The sequence below is a fragment of the Dipodomys spectabilis genome, unplaced genomic scaffold (genome assembly GCF_019054845.1).
Source record: "Dipodomys spectabilis isolate Male_0828 unplaced genomic scaffold, ASM1905484v1 ptg000473l, whole genome shotgun sequence".
NCBI lineage: Eukaryota > Metazoa > Chordata > Mammalia > Rodentia > Heteromyidae > Dipodomys > Dipodomys spectabilis.
In genome coordinates, this window is record NW_024871150.1 from 948214 (window position 1) to 961262 (window position 13049).

Genomic DNA, 13049 nt, shown 5'->3' on the forward strand with positions numbered 1-13049 from the left:
AGAAATGAGGCAATTTGCCATTCGTTTGCACTTAATAAGTGAGAAAGAATTTTCTAGATCTTTTTAAATATATAATAAGTTTAATGAAGAAACTATTCTGTTACATCATATGATAATCAGAAGAAGCTGATATTAGAACAAAGAGCAGATTGTACTGTTTTGGATGTTAATGTATGTACTTATTTTGGTTGTGGGAAATTGTGTTCAAATTGGGGTATTTTTTTGGTTAGACTGGTGTCATATCAGTGGTTATTTTTAGGGTAGAGTTTCCCTTTCCACAAGAATATGCACCTGATCTGTCTTTTTAGCCTTCCCATTATCAATGGCATACGAGTTGCACAACAACTTGTCTAGCTTCCTACCTTGAGTGGCTTGGATTCTGTAGTCCTTCCAATCTTAACCTGTAGATAGTGCAGGATGGTGGAAATGATCCCATGCACCCAGCTATAGATTGAGAAGAAAGTCCACTAAACTTCCTGTTCTCAAGCCTCCTCAGTAGTTAAGAGTTCAGATGGGAGCCCCTGGTACCAAGCAGTAAGAGTATTTCTTAAAGCAACTAGACATATATATGACTTATGCATGTGAACACCTCAGGACAAGAATAAAAGGCAGTGAAGCATAGAGGACAGGCCCAATTTTAATTAGCTACTTGGAGGCTGAATAAGCTTAGCTAGCTACTCTGGAGGCTGAGATATGAAGACCACTATTCAAAGCCAGTCCAATCATGAAAATAAATGCGATTATCTCCAAAAATCAGAAGTGGAACAATGGCTTAAGTGGTAAATCAATATCCTAGGTCACAGAAGCATAGAGATGATGAAAGAATGAGCACTTGCACATGCGCGTGCATGTATACATGTACATGTGTACACAAACACACACACACAAACATAAGTATTGCAATGCGAAGTTCTTTTTCTTACCTTGCAGTACTCTATTTCCCTGTATTAGTTTACAAATTAACAAAATCAGCTAAGCACCTATTTACCTACAACTCATCATGTTTCTCTAAAGTCAACACTCTTTTTGGAAACATGATTTATTTGACCCAAATGTAAACTATTCAGGAGTTTGATTCTTCTCCCTCAATTCTGTAGAATTAGATGATTGTTTAGCTTCATCCTAGCAATATAATTTGAGAAACCCTACATCAAGCAACGTAATTCTTTCACTAGAAGGGAAGCCTCTTTCAAACAATTAATAATAGGTTTTCCTTCTTCCTACTAGCATCTGTAGTTTTATTATCTTCATATATTTCATGATCTGTCCGTGTATGACAAAGACTGCTGAGAAAATGAAAAGACCCTTCGCAGCACTTATCATTTATATACCATTCATAGATATGAAGGTGTTTAAATATTACTCAAATTGCTTTGGAATAAATCATGTTCACATTGACTATCGTGAAAAATAAGGATTGGTTTCTCAGCACATTAGGTAAGAACTTGATTGAAAGAAACCAGAAAAGTGAGGAACAACTCAACATATACACTCAAATGAAACAAAACAACCCAAGAAAACAAATTAATTCAGTACTCTAAAACCTGCAGAAAATGACCTGACTTAAAAAAAAATCAGCTATGACAAACTTATGAAAATCTTGACTACATTTGAGTCTACTCTTGTGAGGATAGAGGTTAAAGCGCAGACTGGACAGAAAGATCTTTACACAATGATATGTACCTGTTATTCTAAATTCCAGGAAGAATAACATAACGTAGACTAAGCCCAAGATCATACACAAGTATCTGAAAAATAATCAGGATAATTTAGGGCTGGAGACGTGACAAAGTGGTAAGAACACCCATTTAGGGGGCACAAGACACTCAATTCAAAATCTAATATTATGGGTATTAAAGTAAAAAGCTATGATTTTAAATAAGTGGTATAATTGTAAGATTTGAGTATTTGAGTGGAAAAATGCATGAGAGAGATAGAATATACCCATGGTACAATGCTTTCAATTTAAGTGAAAATGTTTTGTGGTACTTCAGACAAAATAGAGTTACCTCGCAAATGAGCATGGTTGTGCATTTGTGTGATGGAATTACTTTACTTACACAGGTGTAAATTAAATAGATTTTATTTGGGTAGATTGTGCTTCTTGAACTAAGAACCTGGATGATGTCCCTGAGATTTTTCTCTCAAAGCTACCACTCTACTACTTTGAGCCACAGTTCCAATTCTGATTTTCTTTTGGTTGTTTGGTGATAAGAGGCTCCTGGACATTCCTTCCCAGGATGGCTTCAAACCATGATCATCAGATCTCAGCCTCCCAAGCAACCAGGATGCCAGGCAATAGCCACCGATATTTTTCATAATTTAGTAAATTGTACAGTTCTTGAAATTATTCATTATCATTATAACCTGTGTAATATGTGTGTGTTTGTATATATCAATACATACAAATAGAAATACTTCAACATATTTTTGTATCTACAGTAGATTTATGAAATCATCCATTATAAAATATAATGGAAACTAAAGTTAATAAGGAGCAAAACAAAGGAAATTATCACATGTCTTATTGGTGAATGGAATACGAATTGCGAAAATCACTTTGGGAAAACCATCTCTATGTTAACAAAATGGATAAGAGCTATTATTTCCAATCCATCTAATTGCCCATATTGTGCAACCTCACACATGAGTGTCAAAATCAAACCACACTTTTAGCCTTTGTTTTTAACTCACCTGTTACAAATTATGGGTTAGATGAAGTAATCAAATAAAGATTATAATAATATTATGTGAGGCTATGAATTAGAGCTGAAAATGATTTTAAATGTGATAATAGCTAATTAAATTGCATACTTCTTACTTTTACTCTGTCATGTACCTCATTCTCACATTAGGAAAATACATAGAAGGTTCTCACTAAATTATATGTACATTTATGATATAATGTATTGAAAGAATATGGGCACAGTGTGGTTTTAGGTTATTGAGACCTGTAGGGGGAAGTGTGTTTTTGAAGACTTGCAATACATTGGGATGAAGATGAAGGGAGGGATGTGCTTATTCTGGAAAACTGGCTAGAGGATTGTTCCCATAATGGTAGTGATGAATTCTTCCAAAAGGTTACAGTAAAATCACTTTCACAACCATGTTCACTGCTCCACTATTCATCATAGCAAAGTTACGAAAACAGCTCAGATGCCCTGTGGAGGAGTGATGGTTGGAGAAAGTGTGGCACATATACACAATTGGATTGCACCTATCCATTTTGAAGACTGTTACATTATTTGAAATGAAATGGATAGATCTACAAATATATTAATGAGCTAAGTCAGAGCCAGACAAACCAAGAACCCATGTTATGTCTCATATTTGGAAGCTAGAACTTTATACAGGTTTACACAAAAATATTAACCAAAGCATGCTACTTGCAGAGGAGTATTTCAAAAGTGTATTTTCTTATAAAATTGAACTTTTAATCCAACAAAATATATGTCAGGAAACTATCACTTGGAAGGTGTGAGGGGAAGTCAAAAGGAAGGAATAAAGAGATTTATGGAGGAAGAGAGTGAAAGTATATTATTCAATGCAGATAGTATGAAACTAGAAAAAATTAAAGTGGGGTGAGGTTTGAAAGGGTGTGGAAAAGTTATATAAAGATCCATTATACTTAAAAAAACTGATTTGTTCAATGGAAATTCCATTGTCCAAGTATTTAGGATTATAAGAATATAATTAAAAACATTGGAGACATCTGATCTTAAATTCTATTTCCATCTCTTTTAAAAAATGAAATTGTTTGCTCTATAAATTGATCAGAAGGATGAATTTCTTGGCTAGCTAGATCATTGCACATCTGTCTCTCTCTTCCTCTCTCCCCTTTCATGGTTCTCATCGGTAATATGATTGCTCCATAATTATCCTAATTTATTTTGCTTTTATATTTTTTGTTGCATCATTTCACTTTCTGCTCAGCCATTTCCCAAGTAATTTAAATGGAAGACATTATTTCCTATTTTCTCATTCCTAAAATAAGCTGCACATGAAGACACCACTGGTCCTCATTTTCAGTCTGTGCCTTTGAATACGGAGGAAAACCTTTCCTCTGCTCTCTATCAATTCCCTACTCTCCAGTTAGAATAATTTAGAATAGTAAAAATGAAAAAAGAGAAAATAAATAATAGTGAAAAAAACAGATGCCAATAATTCACCGGATATTTCTGACCAGTTCATCCAATGTGAACTATTGGGGAAATACATGAACACCTCATACTCACTGGCACTCAAAGTCTCTGGCTAGGCAATTCTGGTGAAGATGAGGAACAAGATGAAAAAGTGAGAAATGGTATCAATTGCAAGAGAAAAATGGAATAGGATCCAAGCAAATTTCTTTTTTGGTCTGCTGAAAATAATCGCATTACTACAGTGCAGAGACTACTTTCCAAAAAGGCCACTCATGTGAATACTAGTGATGACGATGAGTACACCCCTCTTCATTGAGAAGCATTCAGTGGACACTTAGACATTGTCTATGAGTTGAGGGCTCAAGGTAGATATTCATGCAATAATTGTGAATGGTTGGACACCCCTGCACAGTACTTATACATGGAATAATAACAGAATGGCTTCTTTATTTCATCATGAGGCAGCTAGCAATGGCCAAACTAAAGGCCTCTTGACCCCCTTGCATCTTGCTGCTGGGAACAGAAACAGCAAAGTTATGCTAGATCTCCTTCTGTTGAAACATTATATCAAACCAGGTCTGAAGCACAACTTGGAAGAAACTGCATTTGATATTGCCAAAAGAAAAAGTATGTATCACTACCTCTTTGAAATTGTGGAAAGCTGTACAAATTGTTCTCCTAAGTCCTAATGGTTTGGGTAAATTTCTTAAATTTCAAAATTGCCAGTCCATCCTATGTGTCCATACAAAATATTTTCACAATACAAAGCAACAGCAATATCTTACTTTAAAAATTCATGAATTCCATGGTATTCTTCCAAGTGAATTGCCTGACTTTGATGTCAATATACATTCAAGTTGTTTGTATACATCTATAATGATTTCTGTAGCGTTTGTGATTTTTTAATAAGAAATAATTTTAACTTATCTGTTGAAATGAGTAGTACAGAAACTAAAGATATTTCTGGTGCTTGCCTGAAAAAAGTATATTTTAAAATATTTAGTATTCTGTTTGTATAATATCCATAATCTAGTTCATTCTCTCCTAGATATAATACTTTGAATTCGATACTGTTTTATAATATATATGTTCATTAATGTGTCCTTTCAGATTGCATTCCATATAGAAAAGGTTTAAGATTCCTTTAATTCCTAGGTCCTTATAGAATTTTATTTCTTTGGGATAAAATGAAAATTGTTATCTAATTTCAAAACTTTTATAAAGGTTATGCAATGTAAAGACCTTTATAAAAAGGTGAAGATTGAATGGTGTAAAACTACCTTTTATTCCTATGAATTACATGTATAATTACACTTGTATATTTGTAATCAACTGTTTTTCATTTCTTCACAAATTTTCATATCATCCTTGTGCAAGAGCCATGTTAATCTATGTATTATAATTTGGGTGGATTTGCTGCTGAAGAATGTAGTTTCATGTAAATTTAAGTAATTAATGATGCAATCTTAAGACAGGCATATATCCTTGGTTGCCTATTTGTAACAAGGAAACCTTATTGTTTCCGAAATTGCTATTCATCTTATTTCTGTAAAATTCTGTTTATGGTGGAAAAAACTTATATTGATAGGTCCACCTGTATCCATATTTAAAAAAATTTTTTCCCTTCCCCTCCACAAATTATACCAACATCAAATACAGTGAAAACAGGGGTTATACCATGTGGGAGGGACATACAAAGTAACAAAGAAATCATCTTATAAATAAGTTAGAAATAATTACAGGAAAAAAATTTGAATTCTTATTTTGGGGGTCATTTCACCTAACATCAACTTATCTAACAATTTCTGCGTGTCTCAGACATACACTAATAATTGCTAATAAGGGAAACCATGGGACCTATGTTATTTGGGCCTGGCTTACTTCACTTAATATCATTTTTTCCAAGTTTTCCATTTCCTAACAAATGGGGCAATATCATTCTTTCAGATAGAGACATAGAATTCCATTGTGTATATATACCATATTTTCTTGATCCATTCATCTACTGAGGGGCATCTGGGTTGGTTCCATATTTTAGCTATGGTAATGCTGCAATAAATATATTTGTGCTGGTAGCTTTTTTATGGTCTAATTTGTGATCATTTGGGTAAATGCCCAAAAGTGTGATTGCTTGATCATAGGGAAGCTGTATGTGAAGTCTTTGGAGGAACCTCCATACTACTTTCCAAAGTGGTTGAAAAAGATTACACTCCCATTAACCATGCATTAAGGTTCCCTTTTGTCCACATCCCCTCCAGCATCTGTTCTTATTAGAGTTCTTGATTATAGCCATTCTAACTTGGGTGAGGTGATATATCAATGTTGATTGATTTGCATTTCTTTTATGGCTAGGGACGTTGAGCATTTCTGCATGCGTTTATTGGTCATCCTCCTTTCCTCTTCAGAGAAGTTTCTCTTTAAGTCTTTCGCCCACTTATTTATTGGGCAGTATTTTCTTTGAGTATTTGTGTTGGGGGATTTAATTTTTTGATTTCCAGGTCTGTTTTAGGTATGAAACCCTTGTCGGTTGTATGGCAAGAGAAGATCATCTCCGATTCCTTGGGCTTTCTATTGATCTTGCTAGTTATGTCCTTTGCCATGCAGAAGCTCTGCAATTGCATGCAATCCCATTTGTCCAACCTTTCTTTCATTTGTTTTGCTTCTGGGTTTCTTTTCACAAAATTTCAGCCTTTGTCAAGGAGACCTAGGCTTTCTACGATTCCATCCTGTAATGTTTAAAGAATATTTGCTTTCACTCCGAGGTCTTTGATCCATTTGGAGTTGATTCTGGTACAGGGTGATATATAAGGATCTAGCCTTAATTTTCTACAAGTGATTAACCAATTTTGCTAGTACCATTTACTGATCAGCCTGTCTTTCTTCGATTTTATCTTTTTAGATCCTTTATCAAATATTAGATGATTACGGGTCTGTAGGTTCATTTCTGGGTTTTCAATTCTAGTGCATTTGTTCCTGAGGTCTTTTCTTGTGCCAGTACAAAAGTGTTTAAATTACTATGGCTTTGTAGTAGAGTTTGAAATTTGGTATTTGATATTCCTCCAACACTGTTCTTTCTGTTAAGGATCGCTTTTTGCAATTAGGGGTCTTTTGTTGTTCCATATGAATTTTTGGATTGCCTCTTCTATTTCCTTGAAGAAGGGGGTTGGAATATTGATAGGTATGGCATTGAACTTGTAGATAGCCTTGGGAAATATTGCTATTTCACAATGTTCATCCTTTCTATCGAGGAGCATGGGAGGTTTTGCCACTTTCTAAGTTCTGTTTTGATTTCCTTTTTCAGATTTTTAAAGTTTTCATAATAGAAGTCATTCACTTCTTTGGTTAAGTTAATTCCTAGGTATTTTATTTTTGTGGGGCTATTACAAATGGAAAACATTTCTTGATTTGAGCCACGCTTTTCTCGTTGTTGGCATATAGGAAAGCCATTGATTTTTGAGGGTTAATTTCATACCCTGCTATTTTGCCCAAGTTTTGAATTAGCTTGAGTAATTTGGGAGTGGAGTCCGTGGGATTCCTTAAGTACAAGATTATGTCATCTGCAAAGAGGGAGAATTTTACTTCTTCTTTCCCTATTTGCATCCCTTTTATTTTGGCATCTTGTCTTATTTCTGTAGCTAGGTATTCTAATACTAAATTGAAGAGAAGTTGAGATTGGACATCCTTGTCTCATTCCTGTGTTAAGAGGAAATGGCTTTAGTTTTTCACCATTAATTATAATGCTGGCTGTAGGTTTTCCATATACAGCTTTTATTGTATTGAGGAATGTTCCATAGATTCCTAATTTTTCCAGAACCTTTATCATAAAGGGGTTTTCGATCTGTTCCAATGCTTTTTCTGCAGCTGTTGAGATAACCATGTGGTTTTAATCCTTGCTCTTGTTGATGTGATAAATTATATTAATTGATTTGTGTATATTGAACCAGTTTTGCATCCCTGAAATGAATCTTGTAGATTGTGGTGTATGATTTTTTGGATGAATTGTTGAATTTGATTGGCCAAACTTTTGTTGAAAATTTTGTATCAATGTTCATCAAAGAAATGGGTCTATAGTTCTCTTTCTTTGATGATTCCCTGCCTGGTTTTGGGATGAAGGTTATGATGGCTTCATAGAATGAGTTTGGTAGTGACCTTTCTCTTTCAATTTCATTAAAGAGTTGGAGAAGTATTGGTGTGAGCTCTGTTTTGAAGGTCTTGTACAATTCCGCTGTAAAATCCATCTGGTCCTGGGATTTTCTTAGATGGGAGGTCTCTTATCGCTGTGTCTAATTCAACTCTTGATATGGGCCCCTTAAGATGCGTTAACTCATCTTGTTTTAGTATTTGCATGTTGATAATTGCTAGCAAAAGGTCCATTTTTGCCAAGTTTTCAAACTTATTAGCATAAAGGTTTGAAAATATTCCCTTAAAATGTTCAGAATCTTGGTTGTTTCCGTGGTGATGTTTCCATTCTCATCTCTGAGTTTATTTATTTGGGTGTGTTCCTTCTTTTTCTGATAAGACTTTCTAAGGGTCTGTCAATTTTGTTAAATTTTTCAAAAAACCAACTCTTTGTTTTGTTGATTCTTTCTGTTTTTTGTTTATTCTAATTCGTTTAACTCTGATTTAATGTTAATTATTTCTTTCTATCTATTGAATTGGAGTTTATCTTGCTGCTCTTTGTCAAGGTGGTTCAGATGTCTCATTAATGATATCTCTAATTTGTTGGTGTAGGAACTCAGAGCTATAAACTTGCCTCTGAGTACTGCCTTTGCAGTGTCCCAGAGGAGCTGGTAATTTGTGTGTTCATTTTTGTTGAATATCATGGACATTTAAATTTCCTTTATAATCTCTTCCATGATCCCCTGTTTATTCAACAGTGTGTTGTTCAGCCTCCATGTGTTAAAAGACTTTTTTGGTGGCTTTTGGTGTTGAGTTCTAATTTTATTCCCTTGTGGTCTGACAGAATGCAAGGTGTAACTTCAGTGTTTCTGAATTTGTACAAGTTTGCTTTGTGAACTAAAGTGTGATTTCTTTTGGAAAATGTACCATGTGCTGCAGAGTAAAATGTGTATTTTGATGCTACTGGGTGAAATATTCATTCAGTAGATGTCTGTTAAATCTAGTTGATCTATGCAGTTGTTTAGATTTGTGGTTTCTCTGTTGATTTTTTTGCCGATTTGGTCTATATAGTGGGGATAGCGGTGTGTTAAAATTCTCAACAATTAATGCCTTTGGATCTATGTGAGATCTGAGGGAAAATAGTTTTTCTTGGATATATTTGGGTGCTCCATTGTTTGGCAATTCCATATTTAGAATTGTAATATCCTCCTGAAGTAGAGAACCCATAAGTCGTATGTAGCCACCTTCTTTAACTCTTTACACTAATTTTAATTTGAAGCATGTTTTATCTGATATTATTATTGCAACTCCTTCCTGTTTATGGTAGCGATTTGCTTGGTAGATTTTATTCTAGCCTTTCATTATGAAAATGTGTTTGTTTTTATGGGCAAGGTATGACTCTTAAAGGCAAGAGATAGAATTATCTTGCTTTTTAATCCAACTAGACAGACTATTTTGCTAAATTGGAGCTTTAAGTCCATTAATGTTGAGAGGTAGGACTGAGAGGTGTTTGGTAGCTTCTGCCATGCTATCCACCTCCTTGGGGGCTGTGGAAACTTGGTTCTTCCTATGGTTCTTGGATTCTCAGTTTGGGTGTGGTTTCTTAGCCATTATTGTGGTCTTGTTGGTTTTCTGTGTGTAGGCCATCTTTAAGTATTTTTTGTAGGGCTGCTTTGGTAGAGATATGTTTTTCTTTGCTATGGAAGGTTTTCATTTGACCTTCGGTTATGAAGGAGATTTTAGCTGGGTACAGTATTATTGGTTGAAAATTGTTTGTCTTTAGGGCATGGCATACAGCCTTCCAGGCTCTTCTTGCTTTAATTATCTCTGCTGAAAAATATGAGATGATTCTAATTGGTTTTCCTTTATAGGTGATTGATCTTTTCTGCTTGACATCTTTTAGGAAGTTATTCTTGGTCTGAATTGATCCTGTGTGGATTATAATGTGACAATGAGAAATGCTGTTCTGGTCTGGTGTATTTGGGGTTCTACAACCATCTTGTATCTGAATAGGCCTATCTTTTTGTATGTTTGGGAAGTTCTCTGCTAGGATCCTGTTAAACAAATTTCCTAGACAATTAACTTCTGTCTCTAGGTGCTCCTCTGCACCAATTGTCCTCAGAGAAGGCCTTCTGATTGTCTATTCCAAATGTTGAATAGATCTATCATGTTTCTTCGATTTGTCTTGGATAGTTGTATGTTCTTTTTAATACCTAGGCTCTCTTCAATCCCTGAGATTCAATCTACTGCATGGCCTAACCTACTGTTAAGTCTTTCTACTTGGTTTTTTATTTCTTTTCCTTTTAATTGGTCACCTTTGTAGGCTTCAGATTCTTTGTTGGAACTTTGTTTTAGATCTTGTGTAAGCTTCTTTACTTCCTTAATTTGGTGTTCTCAAATCACTTAGTTGATTGGTTATGGTTTACTTGGACTCCCATTCCTGCTGTCGGGCTCCATTCAGCATTCCCTTTGTGGTCTCTGAATTCTTTCAGATATCTGTTTATGGATTCCATGAATGCCTCTGTTGATCTTTGTCTATTCTCATACTGCTGTCACAATTCCTGTGTTACTCTTTGATTAGCTTCCTCACGTTCATGCAATTCCTGTAGTTCTCTTTGTCTTTTCTCAGCCTGCTCACGCAATTCCTGTCTCTCTTCGTCTGTTCTCTGCCTGCTCACACAATTCCTTTCTTTCTCTTTGACTGTTCTCAGCCTACTCACGCAATTCCTTTATTTCTCTTTGTTCTCAACCTGTTCATGCAATTACTGTATCAATCTTTGAGTAGTTTCCTCACAGTCACTAGATTCCTGTTGTTTGGTTTGCCTCCTCTCTCTCCCTATCACGTTCAAACTGAGTCCTTTGCAAGCTTTCAGTCTTTTCATTCACCACGTTGACCAGTAGTGTTTTTAGTTCTTTGCGGGAACTCTCCTCTGGATTATTCATTAACTGTTCTGTCACTGGATTATCATGAATGAGAGTTCAGATACCCACACTTGCCACTTTTCTCCTGTTTTCCGGCTTGTTCTGCACACTTGATATGAAAGTGAGACCAATTTTTTTCTAAAACACTATTGTAAGGCAAGCATCAACCAAAGTCCTGTAGTTGCACAGTCAAAATGGCTGTAGATACAACCTAGTTCAACAGATACAATCTATTCAACATCAAACAACTATGCATTAATGGGCTAAGAACAGCAAAGACGAATTTTTCAAATCAGAAATATTATGTTTACGGAGAAATGTGGGGAAAAATAGGATTAGAAGCATGTGGAGAGGTTAAAGTAAATTTAACCAAGTCCTAATCTCAGAGAGGGAAAGGGATTGGACAGAATGACAGGAGAGAAATTAAAAAGAAGAAAATCAAAAAAGAAAAATTTAAATTTAAAAAGTGAAACACTTAAAAATTATGTGACTTTAAAAAGTGATATTGAGAGAAGAAAAGGATAGGATGACAGGAGTGTTATGATAGAAAGGAGACATGAAAAACTAAAAAATAAAAATTCTTAGAAGTATTTACTTGAAAATTATATGTTAAAGATATAATACTTCTATTAAAATGTTAAGCCTGTTTCTTGGTGTTTAGCCCCGAGGAAGGGCACCTGCCCAACGTGTGCAAGGCCCTAGGTTTGGTGCTCAGCCCTGGGGGAAAAAAAGACCAAAAAATGTTAAGCCTAAAAGTTTGTGAATTAAGTAATTCATTTCTGGATTAATCACGTACACAATAGGGGATAAGTTCTAATAAACCATGATGGATATTTATCTGGGGATGAGTCAAAACAGCAGTTAAGTCACGCAAAAAAAAAGAAAGACAAAAAAATAAAAAAAATTTAAAAAGGACCAAAGGTCAATAGCGATTTTTTAAAAAAGACACACACACACACACACACACACACACACACACACACACACACACACACCTAAAATAAAAATTAGGAGAAGAAGAAAAAACAGAAAACAATTAAAAAATTTAAAAATATGTTACCAAAAAGTGTTCTTTAATTTTTTTTTGGGGGGAGGGGTGAGGAATGGGAAGATCCTGTGTCTCCCCTTTGTCTGTAACCAGTCTCTTCGTGGAGTGTCTGGTCTGTTTGTGGTGTTTGGTTTTCCTGTGGCTTGATTGATTTCTTACATCAGTTTGTTTGAGCAGTCAATAAAATGCTCTGCTTTATCTAGGATTTTGTGATCCTCCTTCAGGCTAGTTCAGTGGGAGGGAGATCTGCTTTGAGTATCACGAAAGAGAAAGATGGCTGTTTCCTCTAGTTTGGAGATGCTGTGATGAGACTAAGTTCTGTTTAGGGTTGAGGCATTTCAGCAAACAGTATCTTTTCCCTGAGGGGCTAGCTCCTGAGACACTCCCAGAGCCCAGCCTGGATCCATTCTCAAGGTGTATGTTTACTGAATTTCAATTGATTGTCTAGGCTGCTGTAGGTAGGGGCAGCCTCTGGTTCTGTTAACCCACTGAAGATAGTCACTCCTCTGGGGGGGCAGAACTCTCTCTGCTTGGGCTAGGTGACTTTCTCCTGAGTGGATCTGAGCCTGAAAGGTCAAGTCAGATTCCTGTGACCTGCTAAATGACTCTTTTGTGTTCTTCCAAGACCTGAGTTGGAGCTAGTTGCTTGGCCTGGCCATTCTCCGTATCAAAGATGATGTCTGGTGGGGTCGGGGGAGGGGCAGCCTTCCCTCCTCTGCTCCATGAGAAGGAGTGAGGGTATCAGGATTCTACTCAGACAGGAGTCTTTGTTCCTGGGTATCACTGGTCTATGATCTGCAGGATGAATTTATCTGCTC